The sequence below is a fragment of the Terrapene carolina genome, unplaced genomic scaffold, assembly GCF_002925995.2.
Source record: "Terrapene carolina triunguis isolate 2854851 unplaced genomic scaffold, T_m_triunguis-2.0 Scaffold22, whole genome shotgun sequence".
NCBI lineage: Eukaryota > Metazoa > Chordata > Testudines > Emydidae > Terrapene > Terrapene triunguis.
Window position 1 is genome coordinate 8,774,886 of NW_020664373.1, and position 20,946 is coordinate 8,795,831.

A 20,946-nucleotide genomic window follows, 5' to 3' on the forward strand; every position below is an offset into this window, starting at 1 on the left:
GTGTGTGTGGTTTTCGTTTCTTTCATGTGCACATCTGGGTACTGTCAAGGTCACTGGAATAAATATAAAGGGCTCTTTCTCACATTTAAAATGTAAACTCTATTGTAGCTGCCTCTCTCATTTTCTGCCTGTAGTTTAGAAAAATTACATACATTAGAATTCTGTGTCTGTCTATGACTTTTTCATACCAAAACATTCTCTGAACTGCCTTAAGGATAAACAAAAATCAGGTTCACAGCCTAACATAAAGAGACTTTGTTTTTAATACCATAAATGACTAAAAATACACACCATATTCAGAAGGACATACAGAGAGCTTTTTGAGGGGGTGAAAACGCCCTAGCAAATCCATTAAAATGTAATAGTTTACTGAACATGAAATAAACATACACTTTAGCAAACAGAAAAAAATTAATTTTCATAAATTATTTATGAACTCTTATAGAAATATAACACCTAACACAGGAAAGTCCTGATACTGGGTACCACCACAATACAAACAACAAAGAAATAATTAATAAGAAATCAAAAAGCAAAATGGCTCTTCAAAAGTAAATTCAATAGGTTATCAAAATCACACAAGAAGCAAAAAATAAATAAAATCATTCTGGCTCTACTTTTTTCAATTCCTAAAAATTAAAATACGGAGGTTGCTACACAATCCGAAAGTAGTCTAATGTCACTGGGAACACCACTTAACTTTTGAATGAAGAAAATTACTAAAAGGTATGAATCACCATTGTAAAATTACCAAGGAAATATATTAGCCCAGGCAAAAAAATCTACTTGTCCGCACTTACCATAATGGTGATGAAAAAATTTACTTCCTCATACAAAAATTACTATCCCCAGGCAATTGCATGGGGAGAATTTTGCAATACTGGCATTAAAGGTAAGGCCCGATCTTGCAAACACTTACACATGTGCTTAACTTTACTACAGTGAATAGTCCAATCAATGGGACTACTCATGGTAGTAAAATTAAGGCCCCAATCTTGCCAAATGATCTGTGCTGGCAAACCCTGGTGCCCATGTGGAGTGTCACTGAATATGGCTCATTGCAGGGATGGGGAGGTTGCTGGCAGAGACCATCTGGCAGGATTGGAGCCTAAAGTAAAAGATTTTAAGGCTGCAGGCAGCAATAAAAAAATGCATGGACAAAGAATACTTTGGTCCCTTTTTGTGTATTAAAATGTTCTGTTGCTTGGAGGGCTTTGGCACAGAAAGTTCCCACCCCACCCCTTTTGTTATCACAGCCACATAATTATCGGTTTGTATTACCACAGCGTCTAGGAGTCCCAGTCATGGATAAGGACCCCATTGTGCTAGGCACTGTACACAGGACAAACAGTCCATTTCTGATACATTGTATTATCTCCTTTCCTAACCTTTCAAATCATAAAATAATTCCCCATTTATATTAAATACTGATGTATTGCAATTCATCAAAACATGCCCATCTACTTATAAACTTGAAGTGAGCAAGCAGTAGTGAGAAGAAAGCTATAACTGAGTACAGGTCTGATCCCACAAAGCGTTGTACATCACTCAGTCCCACTGAAGTTAAGTTGAGAAGGATCACCATCCTGTAGGATTGGATCCTGGAATGCTGTATTTTGAAAATGTGATGATACATTGTACATCATGAGAGTACAGCCCCCTGGTGGAGTATTGTACACAGTTTTGGTAGCCACACTTGAAATATATTGCACAGCTTGAAAAGACCTACAAACAGTCGACAAAAGTATTAGTGTTCAGTCTGGCAAGACCTGAAGAAACCGGTCTGTTTAGCCAAAATAAATAAATAAATAAAAAATAAATTAAAAAAAAAAAAGGGATTGAGGGGATTTTCAGTTATTCAAAATTTTGAAGAGCATAGCAAGAGCTAGTCAGTCACTTCTTTTCACACTGTTGCATAGTAATAGAACATAGAACATGATATAATTAAGAGGGGGAGGAATTAGAACAAATTAAAATACTTCTTCACAAATCCCACAGTCAATCTGTGGAATTTACTGTCAAAGAAAGTCACTGAAGTCAATAAAATTAGAGAGGACTGGAGAATCTTATCAACATTAACTTTTGTAGCTCTGCAAAATAAGACAACTATTGAATAAGTCATCACAACTTTTATTTCAGGGAATACATCAATCACTTGTGTGGGTCAGGAATGATTTCCCCCTAACTTTTTTCATAGCCAGATAAAGGAACAGATGGACCAATGACTTGAACCAATATTGAAATTGCTGTAAATGTTTTGCACATATTCCAAGAACTCGGTGAGAACAAAATGCCATGTTGTAGCACCAACAGTTTATATTTTTCAAATTATCATTTTACCTTTCTAGTGCTAGAAAATCTGGGGGCAGGAAGATGTTTAAATAAAATCCATTCAGCCTTTTCTGTCACTCAGCTACCGATTAATTACCACTCGGCATCACTACCTATGTTAATTTTAATATCAACATGGCCTAGTTATAATTCTTGTAGAAATGTAGATGTGCAACACAGAGCCAATTGATTGCACCAATATATAACAAAAACTCCTGTAGACTACATTCCTGTTTGTGAATATCGACAAATATTAAAGATGTTCTCTGGTTGACTTTTGAGACTCAGTTAGGACCTGGCTGTTATCCAGCCAGCATAGTTAGAGTGATAGAGACCCATCTAATATGCATGCAGTTATACTGGTATAAAGGTGCTTATGCAGGTACAGCTTACTGCTGTAAGGAAAGGGGAATAAGTCATAATGGTATAGCTGTGCCCAGGCTAGAGACTGCACTCATTTAACTGTTTTGGTAGAAAATCAACCCCTTGCCTCACAAACACACACTGAAATAGTTAAATAGGTACAAAAACTTCATGCAGACCATGCAGTAGCATGTATAAAGTCACAGTTCACCAGGTCCCAAGAGCCTAAGGCTCTACTCCTATAACAGTGGTCCCCAAACTCCCTCCCCTCCGCCCCCCGGGAGGCATGGTCAGGGGGCCGGATGCGGGGCCAGTGCTGCAGCTGGGGCCTCAGCTGAGAACGGGGCAGTGTTGGGAGCAGGGGGCCACGGCCGGGAGTGGAGCTGTGGCCGGGAACGGGCTGCAGGTGGGGCTGGGACTGCAGGGAGCGGGGCTGGGTAGCACTCTCCCCCCCCTACCCCCCATTGGGGCTGGCGCAGGCCCCACGTGCCCTCCCTGAATGTTTCTCCGTGCCCCCTGGAGGGGTGCCCCCACAGTTTGGGGACCTCTGTCCTATATGCATCTGAGAATACAGGGTGTTGCTTTGAAATCCAGGATACCTGGTGCATTTCAGTGGCTTATAGGGCAAATGTTTGGATTTGGAAAAACCGAAAGGTCAATTTGTACTACATTTAAAAAAACCCATCTGTAATAGTGAACAATAAATTATCACTGGTATGCCTTATTTTGGGTCTTTGTCCTACCTTGGGGCATTGGCAGGTCAGTGGTAGGAAGTAGTGTGCATGTGAGAAGGAAATGAGTAGTCTTTTAGAGTTTAAGCTCTTTGGAGCAAGACCTGTCTTCTATTGTGTGTTTGTGTACAGTACCTAGCACCAGAGGGCACGGATCAGCGTTCATGTCGTGCTGCCCCTCAGTACCCGGCTCTGGCCAGGGAAGCTAATGATCCAACCAGCGGACCAAATTCAATGATGAATCCTGGTTGCGTGCCACCAACTACTAGCAGTTTTAAGCTTACTAAGTATGGCTGTTTGATGCATCAAACGATCTTTTTTGCTCTATGTTTGCACAGCACCTAACACAGCAAGGCCCTGGTATATGACTAGTGCTCCTAATTGCTACGGTAATAAAAATAATTGCAGAACAATGGTGGGGCAGCCACCTTGCGACTGGGAGCCCAGCATGGGGGCCGCTGTTCTCATTTGGGGGTGAGAATGGGTTCTCTTTCTTCCTCACCCAAACACCCCTTGCTTAGGGAGAGGGGCTTGCGGGGGGGTCCTTCCCCCCCCCTCACTTCACACAGGGGTGGGTGGTCTCCCCACGCCATCGCTTCACCCCAGTTCACAGGATGGTTTTGGGGAGGGGGTGTCCCCCCATTCACCAGCTGAGTTCCCAGGCGGGAGGGGGAAGAGAGGGATTTCTCTGTTTTCTTCCCACGGCGTCACCACCCCGGGGCGGGTCCGGGGGATCCCCTCTTCCCGACGGCTCAGGTACATGGGCTGCCACGGCTGGGAACTGGGAGCTCTCCCCCCGTACCCGCCTCAGGTGTCTGGATCCTCGCCCTGGAGCCAGCCCCGCTTTCCCCACGGGGGCTCCCCCAGCCCGCACCCCACGTGGAGCGGGGCCCGCGGCACGTACTGTGGGTCCGCGCCGGCAGCACCAGCGCCGAGGCCCGCTCGTCCTTCCTTCCTGCCGCGGCGGGAAGCGGGGCCCGGGGCGGGGTTCGCCGGCTCCCGATCCCCTGGGCTGGGGCGCCCCCTGGCGGAGCAGAGCGGGCGCCGCAAGCAGCGTCCTCAGTCCCCCGCGCCTGCCCGGGGGCGAGCGCCGCCCTCCCCGCCTGGCCTGCGCCGCTCTGCCGGCGTAACACCGGCCCGCCCGGGCGCCTGTGCGGGGCTCGCCCTGAGAGAGGCCGTCGGGGAAAGCGGGCGCCGAGGGCTTTTCTGCGTGGGGGCGAAAGACACCAGGCGGCCTCCCCAAGTGACTGCACCAGCCCCTCTTTGTAGCAGCCAGGAGATCGGGGCACCCCCCCCCCAGCGGGAGCGGAGCCCGCCAGCCTGACCCCCTTAGCAGGAGGCAGATTTCGAGTGGGCGGTGCTGGTGCCTTCCAGCTCCCCCGTCTGGTGTGGGACGGAACAAGCCCCAGAGAGGCGCTGGGACCCCTGCTCTCCCAGTCAGGGAGAGGAGCTGGAAGGCCCCACCCCATCACCAAGGGTTGTAACTCACCCATACCCACTTTGTGCTGGGTGCATGAAATGTATTCAGATTGGGGCCTCTCGGTTTCGCCTGGCTGGTGCTGCTGAATACTCTTCCTAGCAACTTTACAAAAGATGAAGGCTGGGATTTTTGAAGGAGCCTAAAAGTATTAGACAACCAAATCTCATTGGCATTCAGAGGGATTTGGGCACAAGGCTCCTGTAGGCTCCTTTGAAAGCTGCAACCTACATCTGTACTCAGAGTTTGTGGTGTCAGTATGTTTGTAACAAACATTTGTTTTCTTCCCATAACATCTGAAACTGCTTCAACTGAAAATCTACACACAGGGTTAACTACAGAGCTGCTGATAATGCCTCCATACTACAACCAATGTGCATTGGAAATATTTGCTTATTGACTAATCCTGGATGGCTTTATATAGTTTAACAGCAAGCTATTTTATTATTATTCTTTAAGAGAGGCAGAATATTTTCATGGATGTCTTTTGCTTACATACAAACATTTCATGCTTTGATCAGAAAACATTCCCTTAGTCTGAATTAGACATTAAGGCCCAGATCCTCAAAAGTAAGGCTCCTAACTTCCACTGATTTCAAAGGAAGTTAGGAGTCTAAATACCTTTTTTGGATCCAGGCCTAACTCAGTTTAGCTTGTTGCTAGTAATGCATCCTCTGTAGGACTTATCTCTGTTCCCTGCTTGCATCTATATATATGTTTGTGGTTAGCTCATGAAAGGAACATTGAATAACCTCATTTAATTTAACATTGTGTATTTAGGAATGTGCTGATGTCAAGACGTATTTACAGTTAAAAAACAAAAATAATCAAGATAGTTGCTTTATTTCACTGTTAATGTTTTAATAGATTTATTATTAGTAGTATTATATTTAGTACTGTTTTATATCAGAACCCTGGTAATGTCCCTGAGTGGGGGAAATTGTTTCAGTTTTAATATAGGAGTTGTAATTGTCAGCTACTCACATCTAGCACAAACCATAGGTAGTATATAATTTATAGTCTTCTTAGCAGCGTAAATTACTTTTGAAGTTACCTGCATATAGATTATAGCATCCAGATTTGGAAATTTCACTCCCAGCTATAGCAGAAGCTTTACAAACATCTCTTAATCGGTTGTCACCAGAATAAAGCTCTTCATTTGATTAAATTTAAGCACCTGCTTAAATACTTTCTGAAATAGAGATGTGCTTTTAAAGTTAAGCCCGCACTAAGTGCCTTGCTGAATTATTGTCTAAGCGATCACAATGCTTACTGGACATCATAGGGAATGGTGTGTGATTAATTTCTCCTGCTTTATCAGCATCAGCAATTTCCTTGGGTAAGAAGATTTTTTAATGAAATGTAGAGCAGATGCTGGGGAGAATAAGAAGGGTTTCTTTTCAATATAAATTGTGATCACAGAAAGTGGTAAGAAATATGGTTAATCTCCAAAATAAAATGAATATCTGTTCAGGTAATAGTGGAAGAGGTGTGTGGGAGGGGACACATGCTTCCATAATTGTTGTTTTATTACCACCAGGAAGCTTTGGATCTGAAATGTTGACTTAAGGAGCTGATTTTATTACCCACAAAGTGAAGCAATGGATACTTTAAACAAGAGAATTTTGATTTCTGTAGTGATTTCATAGAATATCAGGGTTGGAAGGGACCTCAGGGGGTCATCTAGTCCAACCTCCTGCTCAAAGCAGGACCAATCCCCAGACAGATTTTTACCCCAGTTCTCTAAATGGCCCCCTCAAGGATTGAACTCACAACCCTGGGTTTAGCAGGCCAACGCTCAAACCGCTGAACTACCCCCATCCCCCATTACAGGAATAACAGCCACTTACTAAAAATGCAACCGATCATACACTAGAAATGCAACGATGAAGGGGAAAAAACAGCATTTGTCCAGTACTTGTACAGTGGTTAACACAACCTAGTCTTGTTCTATGACTAGGGCTCCTAGGTGCTATTATTATTATTGTTTTATTATTTATTATTTTATTTTATTTGCAGAATAATACTATTCTTGAATTTTGCAAATATAAACAAGAAATTACTTAAAAAAATATTCAGGGTGGGATTTTCAGAGTGCTCAACATTGTTCTAGCTTTGCTCTGTTTTTTGATCTCCCAAAGTTGGGACTGCTTGGGTCTGCCTTCACAGAGAATTTTGGATAAAATTCTGGAGTTCTGGGCCCTGATTCTGCAAACACACAAATGCTTTAAAACATGTGAGTAGTTCCGCTGAATTCAAGTGTCTGTCAGTAGACAAATGCAGTAACAGAGATCATCTTCTCAAAGTGAGAAGCTGTCTGTTGGAGAATGTTAAAACTTAAGTGTTCTCTTTACACATATTTTTGCACAAATGTAGCATTGCCATTTGGCCACAAGGTAAGCAGTCCCATCTTGACTAATCTCTTGGTACTCTTCTGCCTGCATAGTTATACTGGGTTTTTACTCTGTGACTAGATACTAGGTTGACCTGTGTTTTCTTTCTTAGTTAGAAGCTAAAGTTTTTTTTGTGTGTGTGTTTATTTCAGAGACTCTAATTTACTTGATTAACAAATAATGGAGCAGCCTTTTCTACTCAGTGCTGAATGTCCACACTCCTTTATGCTCTCTGCCAACCCTCACTTTGTTTGGGCCTCTCTCATTTTAAGTAAAAAGGCTCTCTGTAACAGAGTGGCCTGCTCCTTTAAGGGCTAGAAGGTCTTGGGCCAGTCAGCCCTGTTGAGTTAGTCTACTTCAGTGGTTCTCAAACTATTGTACTGGTGACCCCTTTCACAGCAAGCCTCTGAGTGTGACCCCTCCTTATAAATTAAAAACACTTGTTTATACATTGAACACCATTATAAATGCTGGAGGCAAAGTGTGGTTTGGGGTGGAGGCTGACAGCTCATGACCCCCCATGTAATAACCTTGTGACCCCCTGAAGGGTCCTGACCCCAGTTTGAGAACCCCTAGTCTACTCAATTCCACTGGTGCAGGGTGTGGGACTTAAAAGGAGGAAGAGGAGTTTCCTGGGCAAGACTGCTAGAATCCTTTACAGGTAAGCCAGCCTGCCTCTCTCTCTCCAGGGAATTCTGGCTTGGTTGGAGGGCCAAGTCACCTCTAGGGTGGCAGTGGGTCAAAGATTGTTGTAGGGAAACTGAGGTAAAAATGCAGCAATGCCAGGTCTTGCTGCGAGGGGGCGCACTGAGATGGTGAGCCTCACAACACTCATATGTTTCTTTTTCTATACACACACACTCTGGTGGAATTAAAAAACAAAACAAAAAATAAATCTCTTGGTTTAGACTCAGCAGAATGACTCTATGATGCTAGGACTGTGATATCAGTTCTTAAGCCTCTTTCCCTTTCCCCCTCACCCTGGCTGTCACTCACGGGGATGGGGCACTCTCTGTTGCTGCTCAATGCAGATTCCTCTTTTCCTTTCCTGAATAATGACTCCCCTCTCTCTCTCCCCCTCCTTTTAATAATAAAATGTGAAAACATAAAGCTGTAACAAAAGGGGAGGAAGCTTTAAAGGAAATTACTATCTGAAGCAAGAACAGAACCAACATTCCTAGTACTATCTGCACTCTATCAGTATGTACCAGAGAACTTTTTGGAAAGCTTTTCTATTCAAACAGCTCTCTGATACTGTGGAGTCCATCCAAGTGAAAAGCTGTAGTGCCGCTCTCATGGTAGCTAGTGCAAACAGCTTTGCCTGCTGGCAGCATGGAACTACTGTGGCTATAGTCACTTCCTAATAGAATAATTGCATGTTAAATAAACACCTTTGTTTTGTTAAAATATTAAGTCTCGCAACTATCATGCATATCATTATATACAATGGATTATGTATTACACCTCAATAAATAGTTGGTATTTATAATTCAAGAATTGTCGCAACAAGCTGTATCTGTTTAAATACAGAGAAATGATTATTATGTAGTAAAAGACAACCAAATATTAAAAATATGTATTGAGTGTAACAATACTCACTGGAGACACAGGACATTCTAACAAAGTCATTTAGAGCAGTAAGTACTCAGGAGCAATTAGGTCAGCCTTACTTAGGTAAGGATTTAGGAGCCTGACTTTAAATATCTAAGTTTGAAAATTTTGGCCTGAACATCCTAAGGATTATACTTGTTAAATATGAATTTAAGTTACATATATAAATATATACTGTATGCTAAAGTGCAGCACAGGAAGTTTGAAGCTTTAGGTAAGATGTGAGCCCCAACAACTTTAATCTGCTGAAACTATATTCTATTGTGAAATGTCCATCTATGTTTTGTCTTTTTTTTTTAATTCCCAGTTTTATTATAAAATAGTGACTCTATTTCCTTTGCTTAAACTACGAAAGCTGCCACACCAGACTACAGTCGACATAAATATTTCCTCAACTATATAATGAAGGGATGAATCACACTGCAGCAAGTTTTTACAGCACAACCTCACTGCTTTGACATAACTGTTAACAGATTGTTATGGAAGGGCATTGGCAATGATGGTGGTGCAGTAAAAGTATCAAGAGCTCTTTAATTATTGGAGATAAATTTATTAAATAGGATCTATGCATTGGAAAGTTGTAACTCACCCCCTCTAAAATTACATCTTTCTTCAAAATCTAAATGTACAGTAAGTGTAATGGCTTTCTATCCAGCTAGCCTCTTAACGCAGGGCCTGTTGTCATTAAAAGTGAACATAAATAGAGCCTTGTATCTCTTTTTCCCCATTCTGTAGGGAGTATGGTTGTGGTGTGATTTTGGTGGGGTTACTGAGGGAAGGTGTGGTGGGAAGAAGATTACTGCATGCTGGTGCCTGGTGCTTCATGCATCAGTTTCCCCTCCTGGCATGCCAATTAACATCTTCCCAGGGGTGCTCTATTAAGTCATCCTGGTTCCATTACATAAGCGATTGCTTGGGTCTCACATAATCTAGCAATGCTTCATAAATAATCCCTTCTACCCTTTTGGGTTTAGGCCTTTTCAACTCCTTGGGTCACATGTTAATGCTAATGTTCCTGTTCTTTCTCCCCTCTCCCCCTGGCTTTGGCTAAGAAGTACATAGACAGACAGACAATTTCCTCCCAGAGGAGATAGGTTACAGGTTCCTTACCTCCTTCCTGCACCAACCTGGATATTCCCAAGACCAGATCCAACATTTGGAGAGCCTCCCAGCACTTCCTGCTCCCTGCAAGTCTCTGTCTGGCTCCCTCTTCACTGGGAATTGCCTGAATCCCATATCTATCCTGGACCCTCTGGGTTACATCTGGACAACGTGCTCCATTGCATAGGTCAGTGCTAACACCCCCATGGGGGGAGCCTGTGGCTGAGAGGTGCAGACAGACTTCTATATTAAAACAAAGGCACTCAGAGTTACAGACGACAGCTGAAATGCCACTACTGTGTCTTTGTACTGGTGAAAAAGCAAATCTTAGGACAAACTTCACAAAAGTATGGCACACTTGGTGGTTTTGTTAAAGACATCACCATCAATCACAGATAAAATAAAAGCGATCACCAAATCTGATGTGTAGACCTTTTTAATGGATTTTTTACAGAAAATGGGTTTTCTATCTGGGTTTTCATTCTTCCCCCTTTCCTTCCTTCGTCTCTCTGAGCCCAAGAACTAGGAGGCAATGCAAATACAAACAATCTGGCATTTCTCTTCAACAGGCTTCAGTTGACCCTGCCAATGCAGTTCTGTGGAAATCACCCTCTCTAGCTTGGTGTTAGGTTGATGTTAGGAGACAGTGTCTTGGAACCCTCCAATACCATTTTTTTCCTAACTTTTCCAGAAATGGAACTGTGAAATTTTTATGTTAGTCTATATAAGAGGCACACAGGGCAATGGGCAGTGAATAGGGGTGTGTCTGTTTATACCACTCCTAAAAATGAGTATTTCAAATATCAATGTTCACAGATTTTAAAGTCAAAAAGGACCATTATGACAAACTAGTCTAGCCTCCTGCATAACCCAGGTGTAGTGAGGTGGACTGGCCCTTCCCAGACACAGAGGAAGAGGGTGGCTCCACCCCCTTGTAGGTGGAGCCCTACCCCCTAGCTCTGCCCCTGGAAGCCAAGGGGTGGGGCTGGAAATATAAAGGTGGGACCTGGAAGCTCAGTAGGGCCCAGCCACTGGAGGGGATGGACGCGCCCCTGAGCACTCGTGCTGGGAGGTGGCAGCAGGCCCACAGTGTGCAGACGACTGGCCCAGACCGCCTGGACCCTGGACTGACCTGAGCCCGAGGGAAGCAGATGACTTGCCCGAACCACCTGGATCCCTGGATGACCTGGCCCCACAGGAAGCAGATGACTGGCCTGGACCCCAGGATGACCCAACCCCGCAGGAGACAGACGGCTGGCCCAGACTGCTGGCTGGCCCAACCCTGGCAGAGCTTCTGCTGACAACTGAAGCCCCCGCCGATCACCTTACCTCACATGACCAGCAGGTACCCTTGGAATGGGGAGTGTGGAAGTGGCCCAGGGGTAGTAGACCCCTATCTGGCTGCAACGCTGGCAGAGGGTGAGTCAGTGTGTTGTGGCTTGGATCCCCACTGATGCGGTGGCAGACTCCTGCCACCCTTAGGGCCCTGGGCTGGGACGCAGTGGAGTGGGAAGGCCTGTGTCCCCCCTGCCACCCAAGCGGTGGGTGACAGTCTCCCCTTCCCTCAGACTAGCTGAAGGAAAGCCTGAGTTAACCAACTTTGTTTGCAGCCCTACCTGAGTACAGGTTGGAACTGAGAGACTTTGTTTACTGCCCTGCTCTGAACCAAAGCCTAGGCTCACTGACTGGAGCTCCCCTGACTCTCTACTGCCCCACCCTGATCAAGGGCCTGGGCTAATCGACTGTTTGCAGCCCAGACGGAGTACAGGCCTGAGCCCGAGACTTTTTGCTGCCCTGCCCTGACCAGTGGCTGGGGCTCCGTAACTGTGTTTATTGTTTGGCCCCGATCGCAGGCCTGAGCTCACATCTCCTGTCGCCCCGCTGATTCCCCAAGTCAGGCGACCCCCAGAGACGTAGTTGGGCGGATTGGTTGCCCACAGACCTGGAGGGGGAGGAGCCACTCCCCCCAACGGACTACACTTTCACCAAGAAATTTCTGCATCAATCTCATAACTTCTGATAGAGCTACAGCATATAATTTAGAAAGACATCAAATCTAAGGCCTTTCTGTGATAGAGAATCCACAACATCCCTAAGTAAGTTGGTTATTTACCCTCATTGTTTAAAAAAATTACACCTTATTTCTAGTCTATTTTTTTTCCTCCTCTAGCTTCAGCTTCCAGCCATTGGATCTTGTTAGGCCTTTGTCAGCTAATTAAAGAGCCCTCTACCATCAGAAATCTTCCCCTATAGATTGTGATCATGTCACCTCTTAATCTTCTTTTGAATAAATTAAATAGACTGATCCTATTTAGTCTTTCATTATAAAGAAGGTTTCTCAGACCTCGAATCATTCTTGTAGCTCTTTTCTGAACCCTTTCCAAATTGTTAAAGTGTGAACATGAGAACCGGATGGAGTTCCAGCACTGGTGTCACTAATGCCATATACAGTGCCAATAATACCTTTCTACTTCTAGTTAATATTCTCCTGCTTATGTATCCAAGGATTGCATTTGCTTAGCTATCACATCACATCACACCACACTGGTCGCTTATGTTCAGTTGTTTATTCAGGATGACCCCCAATGTTTTCTGAGTCACTGCCTTACAAAATAATCTCCCATCCTATATTCTTGGTTCCTAAGTGTATGCCATTGCATTTTGCTTGAGTGAAATACATGTTGTTCAAGAGAGTCCCAGGCTTACCATGCAACCCTGATCAATGTATGGAATTGACATGTCCTTATCATTATTTACCACTCCACCAATTTTTGTGTTATCTGCAAACTTTACTAGATCGATTTTATGTTTTCTTCCAGGTCATTGATAAAGATATTGAGTAGTGTTAGGCCAAAAACAGATCCCCGTGAGACTCAACTGGAAACACGGAGATAATGATTCTCCATTTAGAATTACTTTGAATTCCATAAGTTAGCCATTTAATATGTGCTGTATTGATTTTGTACAGTGCTAATTTTTTAATCAAAATGTCATGTGGTACTAAGCCTTATAGAAGTCTAAGTATATCATCATTAACCAAATTTCTAATCTCCTCAAAATATCAAGTTTATTTGACAAGACCTATTTTCCATAAAACCATATTGATTGGCATTAATTAAGCTGCCATCATTGAATTCTTTACTGTTTGTATCCTTCATCAGCCTTTCCAAGATTTTGTCCAAGTTCCATATCAAAGTGCAGCACTGGAACATAGCATTTAGATTTCATTTTAATATCCTTCCTCTCAGACAGCAGCAAGGTATTCTGCTGAAAAAATAGCAAAACAATTCTGTTTATTCTTAGTGTGCCTATCACTGTAGCACAGAAGAACTAAAAGAATATAATTGCTGACTGAGTATGAACCGCCATCACAGCTCCTCCTTAGTTAGATTTTTCTGCAGAGCATTCTTGAAAGAAAATATATAGAAGAAGGAAAAGTGATACTGCCCATTTCATCATCTTTGTTAAAGGAAGATATGTGTTTTGCATTATGCTTTAAAAGAGGTGAGATATAAACTCAGCCTGATCATTACAAGTACCGAGATCCCCCACTAAAACTGCCCTGCTCCTTTTAACAAATTTAGTTACCAATGACTTTCAGTGATGCTTAGGGCCCACATCTAAATCAAGGAAGTTAGATGTCTAAATACCTCTTGAGGATCCTAAGGTCCTAAGTCACTTCTGAAAATAGGACTTGGGCTCCAAGGGTTAGCTCTTCAAGTGCTTAAGTGAATTAGGCATCTAGCCCCCATTGAAAAGTCAAAGTGACATTGTGAATCCTATTTAGTTCCAGTTATAATGTAACCTAATGAAAAGACTGCCCCATTTTGGCAAACTTTAGCAGTAATAACATATTACCTTACATTTCTACAGGGTCTCCCACTCAAGTACAGGGATGTGATTTACAAAACATTAATTCAGTAAGCTTCACAGCATCCCTGTGTTGAAGGTCTCTTCCTCATTTACTGATTGGGGCATGGGAGTGAATTACACAGAGCTTAAAGGTGATTAAAAAGTGCAAAGTGTTACAAAAAAAAAGTCTCAATGCTCTGGTATAATACACAATACTACATCTACATCAATAGGTGGCAGTATTGTAAGTACAAATGCATCAATTCTTTGGAACAGTAATAGTTGTGAATCTAAAATTTTGAATAGGTAAATCATCTGCCAACTAAAAATGACATGTGCAGCTAATACTCAATAAAATGTTGTGTTCTGTATGATTTCTTGGAAAACAGAACCCCTGTGTCATCTGAATTTTCAGAGCTAGAAACTCAATTCTCAAATTCCCATTCCTGAAGGTTTAGCACTGGGACATTTGGCACAACAGTCTATGATCTAGATCAGAGTTTTCTGTACTTTATGCAGTATGTATGCATAATCAATATGATAATGATGCAGTTTAATTCTTGTCTTTGAATTTCTTTACTCCCTTGGGTTTGTCGGCTTTTTAGTTTGTCTTAATGTAGCTCTTTGAATGTTGTCATTTTTGGCATTCCTAGGAATTGTATCTAGTTTTTATAATTAGGAATTATGGCTGATAATGTGATCCAGTCACATTTCTTTTCATTTTTTTCCCTTGAATACAAAACAACCGAGTTATTTCAATGACAAAAGAAGCTTCAACAGTTATTTTTTATTTAGAAATCTCATTAAAAATATCAAGTGTTCTAAATACATGAAGGCAATGTAGTGGATAGGTGAGGCAATTGCAGGAGGACTGTAGACTGTAAAGGCAAAGGATATGGACCAGATTCTGATACCTTTACTTTACATCTTACTCCATGAGTAGTGCTAATAACTTCAGTGGGACTACAAGTGAAGTAGAGTGCTATTTAAAATGAGTAAAGCATTTCAAGATCTGGCCCTATCTGAGCATGTTGGACCAAATTCCATGTGAGTTACTCCAGCAGTGAATTTGCCCCCCCCCCCCTTTGGGCCCAGCCTCAATGGGAGATTTCTTTTAACTTTCCGTTCAGTTCTCGAAATATTACTAAAAACAGAAATTCAAAGGCATGTAAATCGTACACACAGATATGTTAAATATCTGCATTAATGAGCTAAAATCCACAAAAATAAATCAGAGTTAATGCTAAAATATAGCATTTAAATTGCATCCTAGTGTTGTAGGGCTTTTCAAACAGTTTGACCTGCAATAATAGAGAATATACAGTAACATAGCATAAGCATTAGTACTTTGGCATAGCAGGGCATATTACGGATGGGACTGACATCCCTAAGAGAATTTTCTGTCTTTAGCCATTTAACTTTTACATTTGGGCTGAGCTAAGCTGCCTAAGAGTTTTGGACACAAGAGTACTCTGAAATTAACAGGAATTGGGCATCCAAACCCAGTAGGCAGTTTTGCAAACCCCACTCTTAAGGCTTACTCATGCCCTTAGTCATGCAGGTGTGGATTGCTGCATATCTTTAAAAAGCAAACCTGGAAGTAGGCAAAGATTTAAAAACCGTGACAACTTATACCACTTAAGGTCTGGGGTGGGGCTGTATTCGGGTTGGTTAGTCCCTCTTGCTGAGGCTACATCTCTATTTTTAGCATGCCAACTGCAAGTGTAAAGATACTGTTTGAATGGGAAGCATCAAGTTATGCATATTGTTAGCCTCTGTAACTTTGTGATTTTTATTAGTTTCCCCCATCTTCTCTCTCCCCGTTTCCTTTCCTATTGTTTCTTACAGCCACTAGTTGTGTCTTGCCCAGGGGTGAAAGTAACTTACAGGACTTACTGGTACTGCCGGAGTCCTGAGGGGGCGTGGCCTCATCCGGAAGAGGCGTGGCCTCAACCGGAAGAGGCAGGGCCTCTCAAGATTTAAAGGCCCTGGGACACCGGCTGTGGCTGGGAGCCCCAGGGCCTTTAAATCAACCCGGGGCTCCCAGCTGCAGAGGTGGCTGGGAGCCCCCGGGGCTCAGGGGCAAATTAAATGGCCCGGGGCTCCGGCCGCCGTGGAGCTCCGGCCCCTTTAAATCCCGGCCCCAGCCCAGCTGCCGGAGCTGCGGGGGGGATTTAAAGGGCTCGGGGCTCCCCGCAGCTGAGGGAGCTCCGGGCCCTTTAAATCCCCGCCCAAGCCTGGCTGCTGGGCTGGGGTCGGGATTTAAAGGGGCTGGAGCTCCGCGGCGGCTGGAGCCCCGGGCCCTTTAAATTCCGGCCCCAGCCCGGCAGCCAGGCTCGGGCGGGGATTTAAAGGGCCCGGAGCTCCCGCGGCTGTGGGGAGCCCCGAGCCATGCCGGTCGGGGCTGGGATTTAAGGGCTCTGGACCCCCTGCCGCGGCGGGGAGCCCTGAGCCCTTTAAATCCCGGCCCCAGCCCGGCTGCCGGAGCTGCGGGCGGGATTTAAAGGGCTCTGGGCTCCCCGCAGTGGAGGGGAGCCCAGAGCCCTTTAAATCCCCGCCGCGGAAGCCGGTGCGGTCCGGCACGGCGTACTGGCTCTTGCCGGTACACCGTACCGGACCGGCTTACTTTCACCTCTGGTCTTGCCTTTAATTAATTATAAACTCTTCAGGACAGGGGCTGTCCCCCACGATGTGCTTGTACAGTACTTAACATAGCAGGACCCCACGATTCTCATCAGCTGATATCATGAAATAAATAACAATAATGGACTCATTAACACTGGATGCACATACCTGAGCATTAGACCTTGCACTGGGAAGCCTTCCTTCATTGGTTGCCTCAGTGATGTCTCCATGATTTCTTGCATTTACAGTATTGTCCTACACTATTGTGTAGCTTTTCTTTCTTTATTCATTAAAATTCATAAACGTGCCTACCCAGTGCTGTAGATGCAGAATAATAATTTTACATATCCTGAGACAGACAAGACCATGCTGATTAATCCAACTGCTACAACTGGTTTTACAGAGAAAAGCATTCTCAGAGATAATCATGTCCCAGACAATATAAGGTGTTTCTTTTAAGATAATCACTGACACCTTGCAACCAGAAGCAAACTGAGAGCCAGAACAGAGCACGTATATCATGTGTTCATGTTGCTCTTTCCCAATTAAAAAGTAGGCAGATGTACTTTACACTAGCTGACACATCTGTGGTCTTCAAGGAGAGCCATATGTAGGGCACACTCCATTGGTCAAATTTTGAGCTCAAAGGCACAGATAACTAGTAAAGTCAACAGCAGACTTCAAGAGACAAAACCTCCAGGCCAGCCAATATGGTAAAAGGCATTATATGGGCCACTGATGTCAGTTGAGAATCCAGCGGCATCAATGAATTTAAAAAAAAGACATAGATGGCAAATCACAGGGACAAGAAGGCATGCCCGCTCCATAAAGGGATCAGTCAGAGGCTCTGTCTATCTACCAAAATTCTTTCATTTACCCATTAGCAAGATCTTTGTCTTGTTTGGCTTGACTTTAGTCTAAATTTTGTCCAGGGTCTTATCTTTCCTAGACACTGGGAAAGCAATAGGACTGCAGGATTTATATGCAATTCTATCCCCTTTTAAACACATTCAGTGATCCCTTTAGAAAGGGAAGATTATGGCATTTCCCCCCCCCCCATATAAAGCTTACAAGAGGAAAGGTTGAAATAATTATACACCTGAATCTCAGAAGATGTTTCTTGTGCTATTGTGCCATGTTCTTAATCCAGATATACAGTAGCATCTGTGAGAAACTAAAAATAAAAAGTTTTGTCAGGCTTCCACCACAAATCTTGAAGCAGGATAAAATAGCCAGCTAAATCAAAGTTCAATCCAGCTACAGATTTTTTTCATTTTCACTTTAAATTAATCCCTTTTGAGATAGAGTAAATGCTGGAATTATCTTCCTGATAAAACTGTATAACCCTGAAAGCAAGACTCCAGTTTATAGGCCAGTATCAACATTTTATTCTTCACTCCAAGCATTGTGTGTGTCCACAGGCATCATTTGGCAAATCATTCTGTTGGATTTGCCAGAGCTGTCGTAATGAACCATGGCCATATACATAGAGGCCAAATATAAAGCAGTTTGTAGATATGCCAGAAAACCAATAGGCAAAGCAATTGAAATGTATAGACATAAATAATGTGTTTATTTCAGGGGGAGTGAAATATATTTGTGTTTATGCATTTCAATTACTTTGCCTATTTTGAATGTCAATGGACTATTTTGTTTTGTTTGCTAGGTTACTGATTGAACCCATTTGTAACTATACAAGGCATCTATTGTGTTATGTCCACAGTTTTCATCAGAATACTTGCTATAGGTCATTTTGTGGCTGGTTTGTGAACAGCAGCACAGTGGAACGCAGCACAGTAGCAAGCCACAACTGGGGTCACTGAAGAGGTGGGGTTGCAGAAGAAAAATACAGAGTAGTATTTCTTCTCAGGAAAGCTCCTATGAAGGCTGGAGGAGGGACAATGTGTCACACCAGCTTTGCCTTTGGTCTGCTCTTTATTCCTATGCCAACTTCAGAGCCACAGAATGCCCTTTGCAGGGCCCAGGAAGTTGGTGCTCTAGAGGTGGCTGACTCCTGCTTCCATGCAGGAGGGGCAAAGTCCACATGCAAACTGCCCTCTCCCTTCATTGATCTGGGAGATATGATGCCACATCTTGCACTGAAAACCTGAGGCCTTCACTTCATTTTTCTCTCCTGAGTAAGGGCTGGATATAAACAGCATGGACGTCAGGATCTGGCACAAGGCTTAATTTAAAGATAGCCCGTGCCTCAACATTCAGCCCTAGCTAAATTTAGATAAAGTAACAATAGCCAGTATTAATGTAAATAGAATGGATCTTATATTAGTGTTGACCAAACCTCAAAGGGTTTGGAAACAAATGTGGAAGTGCATTTGTATTAATCTAAATCTCTTTTGTTGTTTGCAGTGTTGCTGTAGCGATGTTGGTCCCAGGATATTAGAGAGATGAGGAGAGTGAGGTAATATTTTTTATTGGACCAACTTCTGTTGGTGAAAGACACAAACTTTTGAGCTACACAGAGCTCTTCTCTATTAAGAAGCTCTTCTATATATGGTCCAATATATCCACCTTGTCTCTAAATATCCTTGGCGTAGAAACAGCATGAGTACATATTCTCTTATGAGGTTCTACGTATCTGTGAGAACGTAAGCCTCGTGTACGTGGCCTTGAAACAGTGAATCACGTCTTGGCCGAGAGGTTGGAGGATGGAGGTGGTATGGGGTGGGGAGAAAGACGACTTCAACGTCGTTGTGTGCAAACCGGAGTGCCACAGGGTGGCCAGGAGCATTGTCTACGATCAGCAACACTTTAAAGTCAAGTCCTTTCTCTTCGAGGTACCGCTTGACCTTCGGAATGAAACACTTGTGGAACCAATCCAGAAATAATGCTGCCATCACCCAAGCCTTTTTATTTGATTGCCAGAACACAGGCAGGAGATTTTTGTTCTTGCCTTTTAGGGCACAGGGATTTGCAGCCCTGTAGAGCATGCCCAGCTGCATTGCCACAAAATGACACAGTCACACGGACTTTAGCTGCTTTGAAGCCAGGGGCTTGTCTTTCTGATTTCAAAATGTAAGTGCGGTTGGGCATTTTTTTTCCAGAAGAGCCCAGTCTCATCAGCATTAAAAACTTGTTCTGGAAGATAGCCCTTTTCTTCTATGATTTTCTTTAATTGTTCGGAGTAGGCTTTTGCTGCCTCTTCATTGGCAGATGCAGCTTCACCAGTAGTCTGCACATTTTTGAGGTTGAAGCGGTTCCTAAAACTGTTAAGCCAACCTTGGCTGGCTTTGAATTCCTTCTCATCAGAAGGCTGTCCCTCTTCGGTGGGAGGTTTGAACAGCGCATAGATACTAAGAGCCTTTTCTCTCAACATGTTGCCATTGATAGGCTCACGTTTGCAGTTCATGTCTTCCAGCCATAAATTTAATCCTTTTTCAGTCTTTACTAAAGTCTTATCATGCACCTGGCTCGTCACCTTAGCAGTTATTGGAGCACTTGATGCCACGGCTTGACGAATTTCTCTCTCTCTCGAATCTTGATGGCACGGATGCTAGATTCGTTGCGCCATGTTGGAGACCGACGTACCATCTCTCAATAAGTCCAAACACAGCCAGTTTTTCCTCCAGCGTTGGAACAGATCTCTGTTTCTTCAGTTGAGCACCAGATGAAGTAGTTGGCTTGCGTTTAGGGGGCATGTTGTACGAAAAATACGTATCTTTATACACTAGAATCACACTCAGCGCGGCAAGATGCTCACACTATGAGAGGCACGCGGGAACTAAGACCGACTGAGGGAACAGCAGATTCACGTCTCCCATCTCACGCTCACTCCGGGAATGGAAGGTGGAATCGCCCGCACTATTTACAGGTATCTTGTTGTTTTTCTTTTTTTTTTGCCCAGTGCGTATAGTTGAATTCGCGTATGATGCGACTCACCTGTACTGCTTCTGACCAGATTGGGATTATTGCTTCTCTTATTTTAGCTAGATGTTTCTGCTTAATCCCAGCACAAACCTGTAAATCCAGAAATTTAAAAATATTTAATCAAGCCTCTAAACAAGTTTTGTTCAAGTGTGAGTTTTTGGTTTCTGGTTTTATTTAAACTGAACTGGTTTAAGCACCCCAAAACTTCACCATCAGACTGAACTCAAGGACATGTGTAATAATAATTTAATGAAGGTCTTCTTTTCATGATTTAAATGAAAACAAGCAATTGGTTTTCTGCACTTAAGGCCAAGTCCTGCAATCATTAGCTAGATCTGATTCAAAGCCCATTATTAAAGCAATGGTGGTCTTACAAAGATACAATAGGCTTTGCATGAGGCCCTCAGGCTCAGATTTTTAAAGGTATTTAGGCATTGCTGCACTCAGTGTTCAGTTGCTGGGATTTTGGCTTCTAACTCCCTTTTGAAAATAAGATTTAGGCTCCTAAATCAGTTAGGCAGTTAGTAACACTGAGCACAGCAATGCCTAAATGCCTTTGAAAATCTGGGCTGTAGTC

At 43.4% G+C, this 20,946-nt stretch overlaps 1 protein-coding gene across 1 annotated transcript in view; it reads right to left on the bottom strand.

The window, feature by feature from the left end:
- The window catches only part of LOC112117535 (gem-associated protein 8), a 35,114-nt gene extending 30,703 nt beyond the window's left edge, over window positions 1–4,411 (bottom strand). Inside the window, exon 1 of the mRNA XM_024215507.1 lies at window positions 4,330–4,411. The gene's annotated coding sequence lies outside the window, so the exon portion shown is untranslated. The remainder of the gene's footprint in view (window positions 1–4,329) is intronic.
- Window positions 4,412–20,946: the final 16,535 nt, after the last annotated feature.